The sequence below is a fragment of the Prionailurus viverrinus genome, chromosome F2 (assembly GCF_022837055.1).
Source record: "Prionailurus viverrinus isolate Anna chromosome F2, UM_Priviv_1.0, whole genome shotgun sequence".
NCBI classification, from domain to species: domain Eukaryota; kingdom Metazoa; phylum Chordata; class Mammalia; order Carnivora; family Felidae; genus Prionailurus; species Prionailurus viverrinus.
In genome coordinates, this window is record NC_062578.1 from 41,166,674 (window position 1) to 41,182,621 (window position 15,948).

The following is a 15,948-nucleotide window of genomic DNA, read 5'->3' on the forward strand; positions in this document are numbered from 1 at the left end:
TAGCAGTAGCTAACCAATACAGATACTAGGGGGATGGTCTGTAGAACGGTGGAGGATCACAAGAAGGTTGACATCTAATCCTGTTTTAGCTTGTCTGGTTTGTGCTGTAAACCCTCTTGCGCCACCCACAATGAGGCCCAAATCTGCAGTAGACACAACCACCTTGGTAGATGACATTTCCCACTGAATAAAGGGGATCCGGGTGATGAGTAACAGGAGCACAGCCACAGCAGGAGAGGTGCAGAGGGGCTTGAAAATCTTGCAGAAGCAGGAAATCAAAGTGGGGGCCATTAGGAGGAAAACAAATCCCCCCCAAGAACTCAGAGGACAATGTGGAACAGGTCTCAAGTGAGCCTTCCAGGATATCAAAGGAAAAGGTGAGTCTGCTAGGCTGGAGGGCTCAGGAACACAGCTGCAGCAGCCCCAAGGGTCTGTTGGTATTATTCATCACATCAGCCCTAACTGGAAGATGTTTATGACCTTCATATTATAAGGGTAAGGATTACAAGGTTAAATAACTTCCCCAGGATGACTCTTCAGGGAGGAGGTGGAACCAGGCCTCTCTGCCTTGAGGGCTCTCTGGATAAATCTAATTAGGTGGTGTAGCTCTGACCACCTATTGTTGAAACTCCAAACCCCCAGGCCTTCCAGGATGTGGTGATCCACAGCATGCTGGCCTTATTTGAAGGCTAGGTAAAGTGACCCCCAAACCACCAGATTTAAATCATCCCGTCCCACTCAAATGGGGACCATTTCACTCTAGTGGATGGTTCCATTGGCCTCCCTCATCCCGTCCACCCTAATTCCAGCAAAAGCCAGTGCTTCGGGGTCTCTGTGACCACCCTGCCCTCCTGGACCTGGTGGGATCAGGCCCTTAGGTCAGGAGCTGGGACCGGCCTGGGGTCGCATTAGCATCGCCCCCCTGCCCCCTCACTCCAGTGATCTAATTCCATCCAAGATATGGCACTTCTTCCCCAGAGACTGCACCTGTCTGTGACACGGAGAGCAAGCCTCAAGCACTCCAGGATGTTCACCGATCCTCCGCGTTGTCTGGGACATGAAACCAAGACATGGGCATGCTAAAGACGGGGGGTCACAGGGAGTATCAGGCACCCAGAAGGAGCCCCATTCATGTCTTGTGTTTCTCTCTCTCTCTCTCTGCCAGTGCAAGGTCAAAATCATCTGTGTACACGTGAAATTTCTCCGTTTAAGAATTACACTTTCTTCCTTAAAACACACACACATATATATACACGTGTATATATACATATATACACGTGTATATACATACACACACACACAAACACACATATATATGAATGATGCTTTCTTGAGAAAAAAAACTGTGCCATATGATTTCTCTTTCAGATTCCAAAAGTACAGGCTTGATTTTACCTCCCCGGATCTCCAGAGGGTGGGAAAGAGGACAATTAAGCTCATTAGATGCCCATCTGCTCGGTTTGCACATCTCACAAACACACTCTGCAGTCTGGAAAGACCCAGAGCTGCAATCCCCCTTAGGCCCTGGCGGAGAATGTAATCCTTCCAGCACGAGCAGAGCCTTGCCTTAGGAGACCAGACAGGTCAGATAAAAATTAATTGAATGTGAAGCACCTTTTCCTCTTCCTAAATGCAAAACTAGTTTCAAGCCTCACATTTGTAAGGGAGTTTTCTTATAATTAATCATGTATTTTATGGGAGGGCAGCTGTGGAGACAGCTTGGTTCTGGTCTCTGGGTTTCAGATCATGCCTGTGAGTCTCTCCTGCGGTGACTCACACATGCATGCCTCACACCCATCTCTACGAAGGCCATGACTTTCCTCCGTTAGCATCTGTCACCTGAGGGTGACTTCACCAGCCTTCAGAGCCTCCTTTCCTGGAGACCTACGGCTTGTGGATTCATCTCCGGACTGCTCTGCTTACTCTATCCATAACTGTCCCCGAGCTGCTGGCTACCTTAGAAGGTCCCTTTGGAGCCTCTGCATAGCCCACACACTTCCTGTTGCTAACAAGTGAGTCTAAACTGATCACAGCAGCTTGCAAGATAATTAAAATCCAGGGCCTGGAGGGTCAGCCACTGATGGGCAATTAGGACCCCAATTACCAGCCACCCACCATAAAGGACCATCTGTGCTTCACTCATATCCGGTGAACTCAACCTTACTTTGAACCCTACAAGTGTGGAAAGTCACAGGAAGATACAGCAGGACGCAGTGAAGGGAATGAGAAGGTCCTGAGTTTGAATCCTGCCCTTCGACCCTCTGGCCGAGCGGCCTTGGGCAGGTTAGTGAACCTCTCCAAGTTTGAGGCTCCTCATTTGTAGAATGGGGACACTACTCCCTGCCTCACAGGGTTGTCGTCGATGAGATAAAGTTCCTATCAGCAAACCACAGGTGTGAGTGAATGATGCTTACCCACGTTGCTGGGCCAACTCGGCATCCTGCCCTCAGAAACTGAGGTCAGGGCTTTGAAGCCTGGCTCCCTCTGTCAGTGATTAGCGAGACAACCAAGATCTAGTCCCTTTAAACATACACTCCCCATATGCATATTAGGGGTGCACCCCACTACTGTTCAGCCTTCCCACAATGGCGTGAGGTTAAGCAGAAGCCCCAAGGCAAGGGTGCTCCCCCGCCAGAGGTTAATTCGTTCTCAGAGCTTTCAAGTGCTGGATAAAGAGAGCACCACGGGCAGGCTTTAGGAAGAGGAAAGTCCTCGTGGTTGGCCTGAGTGTGGGAGCAGGGAGCCCAGGATGGGGGGCACAGGGAGAAAGGGAGGGCCTCCGTCCCCAGAAGCAGCTTCCCCAGCCAGCACACATCATCTCTTCTGGAAAATGACAGGGTGCTCCCACCTTTCAGCTGACTTCGATTGGGACATCTAGATCTATGGGACCTGGGGTGTCTCAGGAGCCTTGGATGTCTGACATGAAGTTTCCCCCATGAAGACTCCGGTCTCAGGGCCTTCAACCCAAAAGAGGGCCCTGGCCAAGGCCTCTTCACAATCAGCTCCCTGGAGTCTTCTGGCTCTCTCCCCATCCTCCAGTGGGAGCCCAGGAAAGACCATACCAACCTTCATCTCTGCAGGACAGAACCGAGTCCACTGCGCCCCCGGTCATCTCTCTCAAAGATTCCGGAAGACAGTATAGCATAACAGCCCCAGAGCAGACCTAGCATCAAATGCCCCTGATAAGCTGCACAACTCTGTGCAAGACCCTCAACCTCTCTGAGCCCCAGTTTCCTCCTCTGTGAGATGACAATAATAATTGTGCCTATTGAGGTTGCTGCGAGATTTCCCTGAGAATGCATGTAGCAGGACCTAAAGTAAGTGCTTGGAAAATGATAGCTATTTTTCCACCGGGTGGAAAAAATCTGGAAGGAGGGAGCATCATAGATACTAAGGAGGAGAGTCATAGACAGCAAGCTACAGGGCAGAGAGCACAGGACTGACAATCAGAAAATCGGGAGTCAAATCCAGTTCCGCTGTTTAGTAGCCGCGTGGCCTTAGACAAGTCATCTGACACCCACACAGTGGGAAGGACAACACATTTCACAGTGCAGGCATGATTATGCATGTGAAAGTGCAGCGTTCAAGGACTGCAGTAGGGGAGGCGTTATTTTACAGACTCAGACAAGAGACCTTGGAAATTATCTTCACAAGGGCATGTATCTTGCTTTATTTAATGTCACATCCCTCTAGCACAGAGCCTGGTGCCTAACCAAAGCTCAGTAAATGTTTATTTTCGAATTAATAGATTTATCCCAACACACTTCACTTTACCAAAGAAAAAACCCTGAAGCACAGAGGTGACCAGACATTCGAGGAAGGGCTGAGGCAGGTGCCACGTGTCCAATTTCCTGCCTGCTGGTTCACATTCTAGAAAACACCATTCTGAGCACTAGGAATATTCCCGCTGCCCATTCTCATTGGTCCTAGCTTATTGTACTCAGCCGGTCCTTCATCCCAACCCTGACCCTCAGAGCCTTAAAGGGCTCCTACAAAAACCCCAGTTGCTCCCTTCCAAAACCTGTCTTCAGAGAGTCCCAAATCAGCCTGCCAATTGGCCCTAAGTTTTGGAATTAAAAACCAGTCATTTCCACCTGACCAGTCCTGGTGGACAGCCACTGATTTCTCGAACTCCAGGATTTGTGAAAAAAGAGAAATATGGGTGCCTACATGGAATTTAGAGAAGCAACAGAAAATAAAAGGCACTGGTTCTGAAAGTCACAGAAGGTTCCCAAATCAGTGACTGGATTCCCAGCTGTGCCCTGGGGAAGACAAGCCCTTGCCCAGCCCCCACATCTATCTGCTCCTAATCACTTCAAGCCACAAGCCTGTCAGACACCAAGACTTAGCAAACCAGGCACTTGGCCAAGGGCATGCCAATACCTGTCAGGCCACAATTGCCAGACTCCTCTGTATTTCCAAGGACTTCCAGAACACAGCTCTACACAGGTTTGTCATGGCGAATTTAATCAGGATAGGAACATTGAACCCTATTGAACCCTGTTGCTACTTTAGAAGTATGCTGTCCATTTTTGGAAGCTGGGAGACCAACTATAGAGTTTCAAAGACTGAGCTCTTTCTACCCGCTGGAGACTTGTCAGCCCTTTGTCCCAAGGTCTAGACCAATGCTCATCAAAGTATGGTCAGAAGACCTGCTGTATCAGACTCTCCGGGGGAGCTTGCTCTGGGCCCCATTCTGGTACTGGAGCAGAACCTCTGGAGACAGGGCCATGGATCTTAAAAACACCCTGGGGCCCTGAATTTGACTACCAGTCTGCAATCCCCTTACCCCAAGGGTTAGTGCTGGATCACTGTGTTCCAGAGGAGGGAATAGAGGCATTGATGCTTTGAGGTAAGAAACAGAAATTACTCGATGTCAAACGAAATGGGAGTCCCAGAGCTTGTGGAGGAGATGGGGCTCCTGCAGGGCTGTCCCAGGCTCGCACTGTGCCACCCCCACGGGCTAGCGGACTTCAGTTGGGGTGTGGCTTCCTGGGCACCTGCAGAGGCAGGATGCTAAGAGATTTGGGAAGCCACACTAGGAGTCCTGGGCCAAGCCTGAAGTCAGGGAAGAAGCACACAGTGGAGGGCATCTTAGGAACCCACCCAGAGTGTCAGTGCCCAATACATGCTGGGGACCAGCACCCAGGGTGGGGAATGAGTATCAGAAAGAACAGTAGTGATAAAGGTAACCATCCCCTAAAGACCAGTTCTTTTGGCCTCAAATAAATCCCCTGGTTTCATGAATAGTCCAAAGGAGTGGAGGTCTTCCAAAAAGACCAGCCTGCTGAGGAACGGCTTAGATGAAATTTTCCTTTAAAAAATAGAGAAATGTGTCATTCTTCACATCTCAGTGTCACAGAGAAATTTGTACTCATCACGTAGATAATATGCCCACCAAAAAAATTTCATGAACCATATTTCTGCTTGGCTTATGTGAGGTCATCATTCAAGCTGTGAGTTTATGAAAGAATTCCTCAAGTCTGACTCCCAGCTTCCCAGCATGAACTTGGAAAGTCCTAACCCACTGCTGCTCAGCACTTGCACGTGTGCGACATGTGTCCTCGCCTTTTATGTAAGATGGGTCTGATTTACACACTGAAGAAAAAAGCCAAGCAGGACTGAATTCGCTCTTGTACAAGTACAGAGTTCTTTTTATTAGCATGTGAGATCATTTCCCAAAACACGTCCTATGGAACATTAATTCTGAAAGACGTACTAAAGGGTGTCTCGGGCCAATAGATGTGAGAAACATTGCATACTCTGTTCCTCCCTACCAGGGATTCACGATGTAGTACCGCAGCTCTGAGAAAGTTTTTTGGTGAAGCATTTACTGTTTGGCCTGCTCAGTGCCCCTCCCCATCTGTCCCCACTTTTATAACAGCATTCTAGCTTTCCTTTAGGGAAATACTCCCTCCCTCCCCCTCGCCCCATTCAACCATGAAGTTCATGTGGCTTTGCTTATTGAAACCATTCAGTGACAATGCTGCCTCATATTCAACACACACACACACACACACACACACACACACACTTCCCTTACAGGTACACAGCCAAACACAATATCCAGCACAGAAGTACACACGCACAAGATTATTGGAGCTGAGGGGCGCCTGGGTGGCGCAGTCGGTTAAGCGTCCGACTTCAGCCAGGTCACAATCTCGCGGTCCGTGAGTTCAAGCCCCGCGTCAGGCTCTGGGCTGATGGCTCGGAGCCTGGAGCCTGTTTCCCATTCTGTGTCTCCCTCTCTCTCTGCCCCTCCCCCGTTCATGCTCTGTCTCTCTCTGTCCCAAAAATAAATAAAAAACATTGAAAAAAATTAAAAAAAAAAAAGATTATTGGAGCTGAGTCATATTTTGTACCTCCAGAGATTTTACCATTCATGTTTTCCCTTAATTCTTACGAACTATCTAGAATTATTCCATTTATTAGCCTCTGTCTGTTTCTGTTGCTTGCAACCCAAAAACTCTAGATGAAGCAAGAGACCTATTTTCCACAGGCAAAAAACATGAAGTTGGGCCCTTACCCTACGCCTTATACAAAAATTAATTCAAAATAGATCAAAGACCTAAACATAAAAGTTAAGACTATAAAACCCTAGAAGAAAACACTTTAATAACATGGGATTCAGCAACGATTTCTTAGCCATAACACCAAAAACACAAGCAACACGGGAAAAAATTAGAATTATCAAAATTAAAAATGTTTGTTCAGTAGAGAACACTATAAGCCGAGTGAAACCCCACAGAACGGGAGAAAATATGTGCAAATCATATGCCTAATGAGGGATTAATATCCAGAATATATAAATAACTCCTATAATTCAACAACAGCAAAAAATACATAACCCAATTTAAAAATGGGCGAAGGGCTTTACCAGACAGTCCTCCAAAAATAGCATATAAATGACCAATAAGCACATGGAAAGATGTTCAATGTTACCAACCATTAGGGAAATGCAAATCAAAACCACAACGAGACATTACTTCACACTCAGGATGGCTATCATAAAAAAGAAAAAAAAAATAGGGGCGCCTGGGTGGCGCAGTCGGTTAGGTGTCCGACTTCAGCCAGGTCACGATCGCGCGGTCCGTGAGTTCGAGCCCCGCATCGGGCTCTGGGCTGATGGCTCAGAGCCTGGAGCCTGTTTCCCATTCTGTGTCTCCCTCTCTCTCTGCCCCTCCCCCGTTCATGCTCTGTCTCTCTCTGTCCCAAAAATAAATAAACGTTGAAAAAAAAAAATTAAAAAAAAAAAAAATAGGAAGTGCTGGCAAGAATGCGGGGAAAGTGAAGGCCTGCACTTCACTGGTGGGAATATAAAATGGTACAGTCACTGTGGAAAACGGCATGGAGAGTTCTCAAAAAATTAAAGATAGAATTAACCAAATGATCCAGCAATTCTGCTTCTGGGTATATTCTCAGAAGAATTGAAGGGCACCTGGGTGGCTCAGTTGGTTGAGCCTCAGACTGTTGGTTTCAGCCCAGGTCATGATCTCCCTCTCTGCCTTCCCCCCACTCAGGCATGCTCTCTCTTCTTCTCTTTCTCTCTCTCTCTCTCTTTCAAAATAAAAAAAAAAAAAAACCAATATTTTTATTTTAAAAAGGTAGAAGAAACCCAGGTGTCCATTGATAGATGAATGGATAAACAAAAGGTAGAATACATTTGTGCATACATACAATAGAACATTATTCAGCCTTAAAAAGGAATGAAATTCAGGCACATGCTACTACATGGATGAATCTTGAAGACATTATGCTATATGAAACAAGCCAGTCACAAAAGGAAATATCATATGATTCCTCTTATATAACGTACCTGGAATAGTCAAATTCACAGAGACAGAAAGTAGAGGGTGGTTGCCAAGGGCTCGGGAGAAGGCGCATGGGATGTTATTGCTTAATGCACACAGGGCTTCAGTTGGGGTAAATGGAAAAGTTCTGAGGAGGGGTGGCTGTGATGGTTGCACAACAACGTGAAGAGACTTAATGCCACTGAACTACACACTTAAAGATGGTTAGAATGGTAAGTTTCATCTTATGCATATGTTATCACAGTAAAAAAGAAGCCTATTTCACTTTCTATAACCAAAATTTCCCTGGATGCATCTGACCACGGACTTCTCCCTTTCACCAGAACTCCACATGAATAACACACAAAGCAAGGATCCCAGAGAATATCCTTTGGGAAAGGCCAGCGTGTCATGTTGTGGCCGAACCTTCAAGGATAAAATCCCAGGGTGGAACAGAGCAAGGGTCTCATCTAATGCAGGGAAGAAACACTGAGCCAGTCATCTAGCGAAGGAAGAGGGCTTTGTGTCAGTCAGTAAACTAGGATTCAGAGAGAAAGCACGCAATAGCAGAGCGCAGAGGAGACACCTGCTTCTCTGGGCCTTCATATCAAGATATCGATGAGGTAGCTCCCAAGTGGGAGAACTTAAGGATCCTTCTTCTGGAAGCAGGTTTGGAAGGTTGGAAATAAGAGAGCCAGGCAAGAGGACGGAGACAATGCACCCCAATATGCATCCCCAGGGACTGGGGGCTAATTACCTCCACCATTATAGACTGTACTGTTTACAGGCAGAACACAAGTTGCTTAGCAATCTCAGAACTTAAAAAAGGCTTTTTGAAATGTTTAGCGGTTCTCAGCCACTGAGCAGAACTCTTTAGGCAGGGAGTTGGATCCACCCCTTGGCCAGGGCATTCGGGCCGGAATGGCATTGAGATTGCCCAAGGGAAAGATGACAATTTAGGATAATAGTGTAGAAGTCTCTTGTTAAGTAGCCCCTCCCTCATTGCAGGCTTCCTCCTAAGACTAATCTCTGAAGGCTCTTAGTTTTCATTTGCATAAAGAAAGTAATAAAACATAATTAAAAGCGTTGAGCTTTTCGTCATGTGCCAGCAGTTGGCTTTGTATGCATTTTCCCATTTCCTGTAAAGAACTAAGAAGTAGATAACTTTGTAACTCATTTCCTCGATTTCTTCATTCAGATGAAAAACCTGAGCCTAAGAAAGATTAAGTTATTTGTCCAGGTTTCCCAGCTGGGAGCCAGGATCAAACCCAGGCAACTGGACCCCAGAACGGACCCTTTTCTCGGCCACTTCATCCCCTCTTTCCAGCCGCTCGTGTACAGAGCCTCACAGTCTGCATCTTCCTTCTCAGTCACAAAGGAAGTGGATTCTTAATGTCCATTTCCGTCTTCTTTCTCATATGCACAATTATAACCGAAAGCACCTGTGAAACCCTCACGTCCCATTTATCTGTTGCATGGAGCACTTGTCTGCATAAAAGCAAGGGAATGGACAAGGTCACTATCAACCTGATTTTTTATGAGTCAAAAGTCCTCATCTTCAACACCTAAAATAGCATTTCTCATTGCCCATTGTCTGTACAGAGACTCTCAAAGACACAATTAAGGAAATCAAATGAAGAGTTCCTTTCTTCTGCTGCCGCAAGAGATAGCATTGGCATTCTCCCAGCTGCTAATGTTTTTCAGCTGGCTTTCCACATTCCAAGAGACAGCGATCAGGGCCAGTCCAATATATCAGCAAAGTAGGCGAATGTCTACATTCTGGGGTCCAAAGGGTAAGCTGGGGGAGGGCACTGAGACACCCACCTATTTCAAAAGATCTTTCCCACGTGCCAGTCACACGCATAACTGTAATTCTCCCTCAAACACTGTTGAAGTAATTGATGTGCCAACAGGCCCTAATACCACCTCATACGTGTATAACACTTTAATAACCCTGTAGAGATTTGAATATTCTGAGGTTCCAAAACACTTTTACTTATCACATTTTGTCATCTTAAAAATGCTGCGAGGTTCACATCGCTTTTCCTATTTTATATGAGGATTTTCGAGCTCACTAGTAACTAGCAAAGCCAGGGCTAGCATCTAAGGCTTTTTTTTTTTTAACTCCAAGACCAATGTTCTCTGGATGTAAGATATTTTCACTCATCAACACCTCTTGCACAATTCCTTCATCTGCCAGAAGCCTGAGCCTAAGACAGGTAAGTTTCAGTAGCTGAACTAAGACAAGCCAACTCTGGTTGGAATTGACCAATCCGGCCTTAGCCTGGGAACCCCAAAGCACGAACTCTAATAAAGACACATGCCCCAGGGCCTGCTTCTCTTTCTGCTTGCACCCTGCCTTGACCTCCCCATGCGGCCCCCCGAGGAATGCCTGGTTGATATTTTGTCCAGGACTTGTGCAAAACTCAATTTCAATTTCTCTTGTGGTCTGTTTTTGAACCGTGGCTCCCTGTCTGGCCCCCTGTACTTCACCTAAGAAATGCTAACTTAAACGGTTGTAACAATTAGCACTACCATCCTTATCAATAATAATCTTGGCTGTGACTTGCAGAATTTACAGTTAATAGTGACCATTCAAATCTGCCCTTCACCTGGTGCTAAGAGAAGGTATACACGGGGCCACCAGCCTGCTGGCCGGGGTTGCTTATTCATGGTCTTGCAATTCTTACCCAAAAGACACCTGGAGGGCCTGGTTTCACTTTTTTTCAACCGAGGCTCCGAAAGGCTTTTGCCCAACCATTCCTCAGATAACCCAAGCTCCTCACACTGCTGTTTCCAAATAGTGAAACACATCATGGCAGGCCACCAGTTCCATCTTTAATCAAATAGATGAATCGCAAGGCGACTTCCTTTGGCTTTTTTAAAAATAAGATTTTCACTCCTACCTCATGGCATTGTCCAGCCTGACGTTTACAAAAAAAAAAAAGAAATTACTGCTTTCAAGTACACCCGATGGCATTTGTTGTTGTCAAATAAAAGTTGACTAACTGCTTGAGTTGCACTTCTCACAACCCTGTGCCTCGCCCATTTTCTGATGTTTGCACACTTGTGCTCGCTTTGTGTCTCGGGGTGCTCCTGGTAAGGTACCCTTTGCCAACACTCGTCAAAAGGCTGTAATTCCCTCATCAGATATTTATTTCAGAGTATCTGCCGTCTGGACCACATCAACTCCCTGTCTTTAAACAAGGCTGCTGTTAACGTGGATGTGTGTGTGTTGAACACATACATATCCACGGGTAGGTATGTTTATACATGTATAAACATGTATAAACACATATATATGTATACATGTATGTATATGTGTGTGTATGAATATGCACGTAAAATTTCACACACCTTTCAAGAAAGCACCTTCCAAAACTTTCAAATTCCCCACAAGGCAGCCAGATTTCTCCCAAACAGCTGCCCTAGGGCCTCCGGTGATACCAGGAAGAGCAATTCTCAGTCCCCCTATGTTTCCATTTTTCTAAAAGCCTGACAGTAAAGGAGAGCTTCTCTACTTTGATTCAAGCAGTTAAAAACTCCAGCACAACAGAAGACACAGGCACATTTTTGTCGTGACTTACTTGACCACCGTCCCAGCAAACTTAAATTACAACTCGTCTTGGGGCGCCAGGGTGGTTCAGTCGATTAAGTGTCTGACTTCAGCTCAGGTCATGATCTCATGGTTGGTGAGATTGAACCGTGCTTCCGGCTCTGCGCTGACAGCTCAGAGCCGGAGCCTGCTTGGGATTCTGTGTCTCTTTCGCTCTCTGCCCCTCCCCCGCTTGTGCTCTGTCTCTCTCTCTCAGAAATAAACATTGAAACAAAAATTTCTTTATTGCAACTTGTCTTGAGTTTTAGAAAAGACGTGCACTTCTTGAATACTTCATTTCCCTGAAAGACATTAAAATAAATAAGACCACTGACTGCAGCGGCATTTGGGGCATATACTGAAGAGTAGAGCAAGATGAGAGTCCGGTTGATACTTGAAGTTACTCTACTTTTTATTTAACTGTGAGGCATCTCTTCCCACCCCCTGCCGTACCCCTCCCCAACATACACACGCATATACATGCACACTCGCATGCACACGTGCGTGCCCACACGTGCACAGCCACGCAGTCACCTGAGCATCCAATAGCATTCTTTGGCCGAAAGCCTCAAGTCCCTGTTTGCATACATGTTTCCCTAGCCATTTCACAAGAAAAGCAGCTGTGCGGTGTTGACTTCCTCATTTCCCCCAGAAGTTAAGCTGGACAAGGACTGACGGTTTAGGGTCTCTCATTTTTTGACCGTTTTCCAGGCAGTCAAAGTCAGAATCCGCGCCCTCGCTGCAGTGCAATCTTGTGACGGGGGCCTCGGCTAACCCTTAGGACTCCCCCACTCAGCTGCCTTCCCCGCCCCCACCCCACCGCCCATTTGCTCTGCTATCTGCTGTTGTAAGGTGCCGGGCCCCGTTGCTTCGTGAGCGCTCCTTGTACAAAACCTGAACGGGGCCAGATACAGGTACACGCTCTGTACGCCCATCCTCAGACTCTTTTGAGGCGCTGTTTCTCCCAATGAACAACTCCCTCCCTCCGTCTGCAGCGCGCGAACTGGACACACCAGGCTAGGTGTTCTGGTGGCTTCCTCACTGATCTCCTGGCAGTGGCTCCTGCCAGTCAGCCTTCCTGAGCCATGTCCTGAAGCAGCGCCACTTGGCTTGTCGCATCCTTATTTGGAAACATTCAAGCTCCAGCGTTGCGTTCTGAACCAGGTGGAAACTTCTCAGGCTGGAGACCACCATATTCTACAACGGCTGTCTATCTTCTCTTGCAGACCGCTCACTTTCCACCTCCTAGACAGACAATAAGCGCTTTACATTTAATCCTCACAATAATCCTTCACCCTTGTTTTCCCAATGAAGAAATTGAGGCTTATAGATGCTAAGTAAGTTGCCCTAAATAACCCAAAGCATTTCATTTCCTAGGACTGTGAGCTTACCATAAATGTGGTGGCTTAAAATAACAGAAATGTATTCTCCTGCAGTTCTGGAGGCTAAAAATCTAAAATCATGGTGTCGGCAGGGCCATACTCCCTTGGAAAACATTAAGGGAGACCCTTCCTTCCCTTTGCAGCTCCTGGTGGGTCCGGATGTTCCTTGGCATTCGTTGGCTTACAGCTGTATCACTCCAGTCTCTGCCCCCATCTTCACAAGGCCTTTCTCCCTTGTGTGTCTCTTCTGTGTCCAGATCTCTTTCTATCTCTCCCTCCTTTGTCTTATGAAGACACCACTCATCAGGTTTAGGATCCACACTAACTCCAGAATGATTTCATCTTGAGATCCTTAGCTAATTACATCTATAAGGACCTACTTCCAAATAAGGTCACATTTTGAGGTGCATATGAATTTGGAGAGAACACAATTCAACCCAATACACCCAGCAAGTGAGAATTTAAAACTACTTCTGACTCCAGGCTTCAGACACTTCACTTAACCATCTAGAATGTTCCTCGCCACATTGAATTTCTCTCATTTTTCTAAACAGAATTTTCTCTCTTCTGCCTCTCTGCCCTTGCTCAAACTATATACTGTTTTCTTTACATAAACCAACCTCTCCCTTTTTCTTTTCCTCAGCCCATCTCACCTGTGGAAATCTTCAATAGTCTTCATGATCAAGCTCAATGCCACTTCCTCCAGGAAGACATTCATGATTGCACCAACCAACCAAGGAATTCTCTCCCCAACCCAAGCTCCAACTGCCTTACTTCACTTGTCTCTGCTGGCCCATCTTATCTTCTCCATCATTCTAGGTTTTTGTGCCATTGTCCTCATTCACCACTGTGCCCACATCCCACCAATATGTCACAGCTCTATCACAAGCTTCTTAAAGGCACAACTGCTTTCTCACACTGTCTTCTCCACAGACCCTTGCACAACAGGAGCTCCTTACAATTAGCTCACATTCATCAAGTGAACTCATAATCATCTCTCTCTCCCTGTATTGAATAGTTCATGTGTTAGTGAGCAAAAACGCAGGATGCTTACAAAACAAATGTCCCCAACATTCCCACTTCCCCAAAATGGAATTTTAAAAAATAGCCCAGTTTACTTTTCCACATCGAATCCAATCATTTTACTGATAATTTTTGTCCTTCATTTGAATTTTGTCTAACGGCAGTAAATCCAGCCCTTCCCAGGTATCATCCTGGCTTTTTCAGTTTCTTCCTATCTCCAATGCCACCTTCCCTGGCTTCTTAGGACAGGCAAATATACTATTTTCAGGGGCTCTGAGGGCCAGGACAATGTCTCCGTCCTTGTATCCCCAGCACCTAGCGGTGCCCGGGGGCCCAACAACGTCTGAAGGATGCATGTGGGAACAAAGGTGTAAATGCTGCCTTAGAATAGAAGTCCTCAGAGTCCTCTAGGGCTGATCGCTTTTGCAGGCCTCACACCATCCTCACTGCAACCCTGTGAAGTAGGTGTCACGGTTTTTCCCATGTCACAGATGGGAAAACCAGGGCTGAGAGGAGAAGGGACTTCCTCTTGGTCACACATCCACGTGACAAAACCAGAGTGAAACCCAGGTCTGGCTGGCTCCAGGGCTGTAACTCTTAACCAAAAAGCCTCTCAGACGGGAATGCACCCGCATCGTCTGGCCCTGGCCCGAAGGGAGCCCCAGTGTGACAATCCCGAACACGCTCTTAAGCTTGAGAGTCTTGGCAGCTGTTGGCCATTTGGCTGGGAAGGTCTGAAATAAGTGAGTAGGACGGTTGAATCTAGGACAACAGACAATAATGTAAATAAAGAATGTGTATGTATACACGGGGTGCGGGAGTGCGTGTGTGGTGTTGCATATGGGGATGCGGCGTGTGTGGTGTGGGATATACCTGCTGTATTTTTTTTATGTAGATGTTTACGTGTGTTCTGTGCGGAGGAGCGTGTGATATGGAGTGTGTGGTATGTACGTGGTATGGGGTGCGAGGGTGGGTGTGGGGCGTGTGGAATGTGTGTGGGGCGTGTGGAATGTGTGTATGGTGCATAGTGTGTGGTAGGGGGTGTGATATCGTGTGGAGTGTGTGCAGGATGTGTGGGATGTGGACGGTGGTGGGGCATGAGGTGGGGGGGGGGGTGTCATGTGTGGGGAGTGCGGTGGTTCCTGGGGATGAAAAGAGCTGTGTCTATAGGAAACAGTTTGGGATACCAAAAGAAGCAAATGACTGAGTCACATCTGGCCTCCACTCCTAGTTCAGATATTGAACATCTGAACAAACAGGAACAGGTCACTTATCCCTCTGAACTTGTTTGCTGTAAAACGGCCTTTCAACCTCATGGGGCCACGGGGAAGAGCTATTCAAGAAGAAACACTAGAGGGGTGTCGGGGTGGCTCAGTTAAACATCCAACTCTTGATCTCAGCTCAGGTCTTGATCACACGGTCGTGAGTTCAAGTCCCACATTGGGCTGTGCACTGGGCATGAAACCTACATCAAAAGAAGAGGAAGTAGGAGGAGAAGAAGAAACAACATTATAAAAGCCCAATATAGGGGCGCCTGGGTGGCTCAGTCGGTTAAGTGGCCGACTTCAGCTCAGGTCACGATCTCGTGGTTCGTGAGTTTGAGACCTGCGTTGGGCTCTGTGCTGACAGCTCAGAGCCTGGAGCTGCTTCGGATTCTGTATCTCCCTCTCTCTCTGACCCTCGCCCACTTGTGCACTCTCTCTCAAAAATAAACATTTAAAAAAAAAGCCCAATATAAACAAAACACTGTACTGAGGAGTATAGGGCTAAAAAAGGAAAAGAAGTAGTGGTCCCTGATTTTAAGGAGTTTCCATTCTGTTTGGGGGAAGGTAGACCTATAAAACTGATTTATGCAGAATGGAAGGTGTATGACAATGAAGACTGGCATCTCTCGAGCTCTTCGTGGTATGGCAGATTAAAAGATGTTCATCTCCAACCTTATAAGGTAGGTATTAGTTAGCAACCCCATCTTACAGATGGGAAAAGTGATGGTTGCAAACGTTTCGCCTTTACTCCAAAGACACACTGATGTTAAATGGCATTGATATTAAAAGGCTTGGGAAACCAGAATCTTTTCTCTTATCACCTCCCTGTACTCTTCCTTGAGCATTTCAAAGAGGCAAAGCACACAGAGACGGGAACGTTTGTGCTCAATTTG

General features: G+C 46.6%; 1 protein-coding gene across 2 annotated transcripts in view; it reads right to left on the reverse strand.

Annotated features, from left to right (window-relative positions):
* Window positions 1-11,495, reverse strand: part of CDH17 (cadherin 17) — a 113,661-nt gene extending 102,166 nt beyond the window's left edge. For both annotated transcript variants that reach the window (XM_047842399.1, XM_047842398.1), the window contains exon 1: window positions 11,378-11,495. The gene's annotated coding sequence lies outside the window, so the exon portion shown is untranslated. The remainder of the gene's footprint in view (window positions 1-11,377) is intronic.
* Between the last annotated feature and the right edge of the window lie 4,453 nt (window positions 11,496-15,948).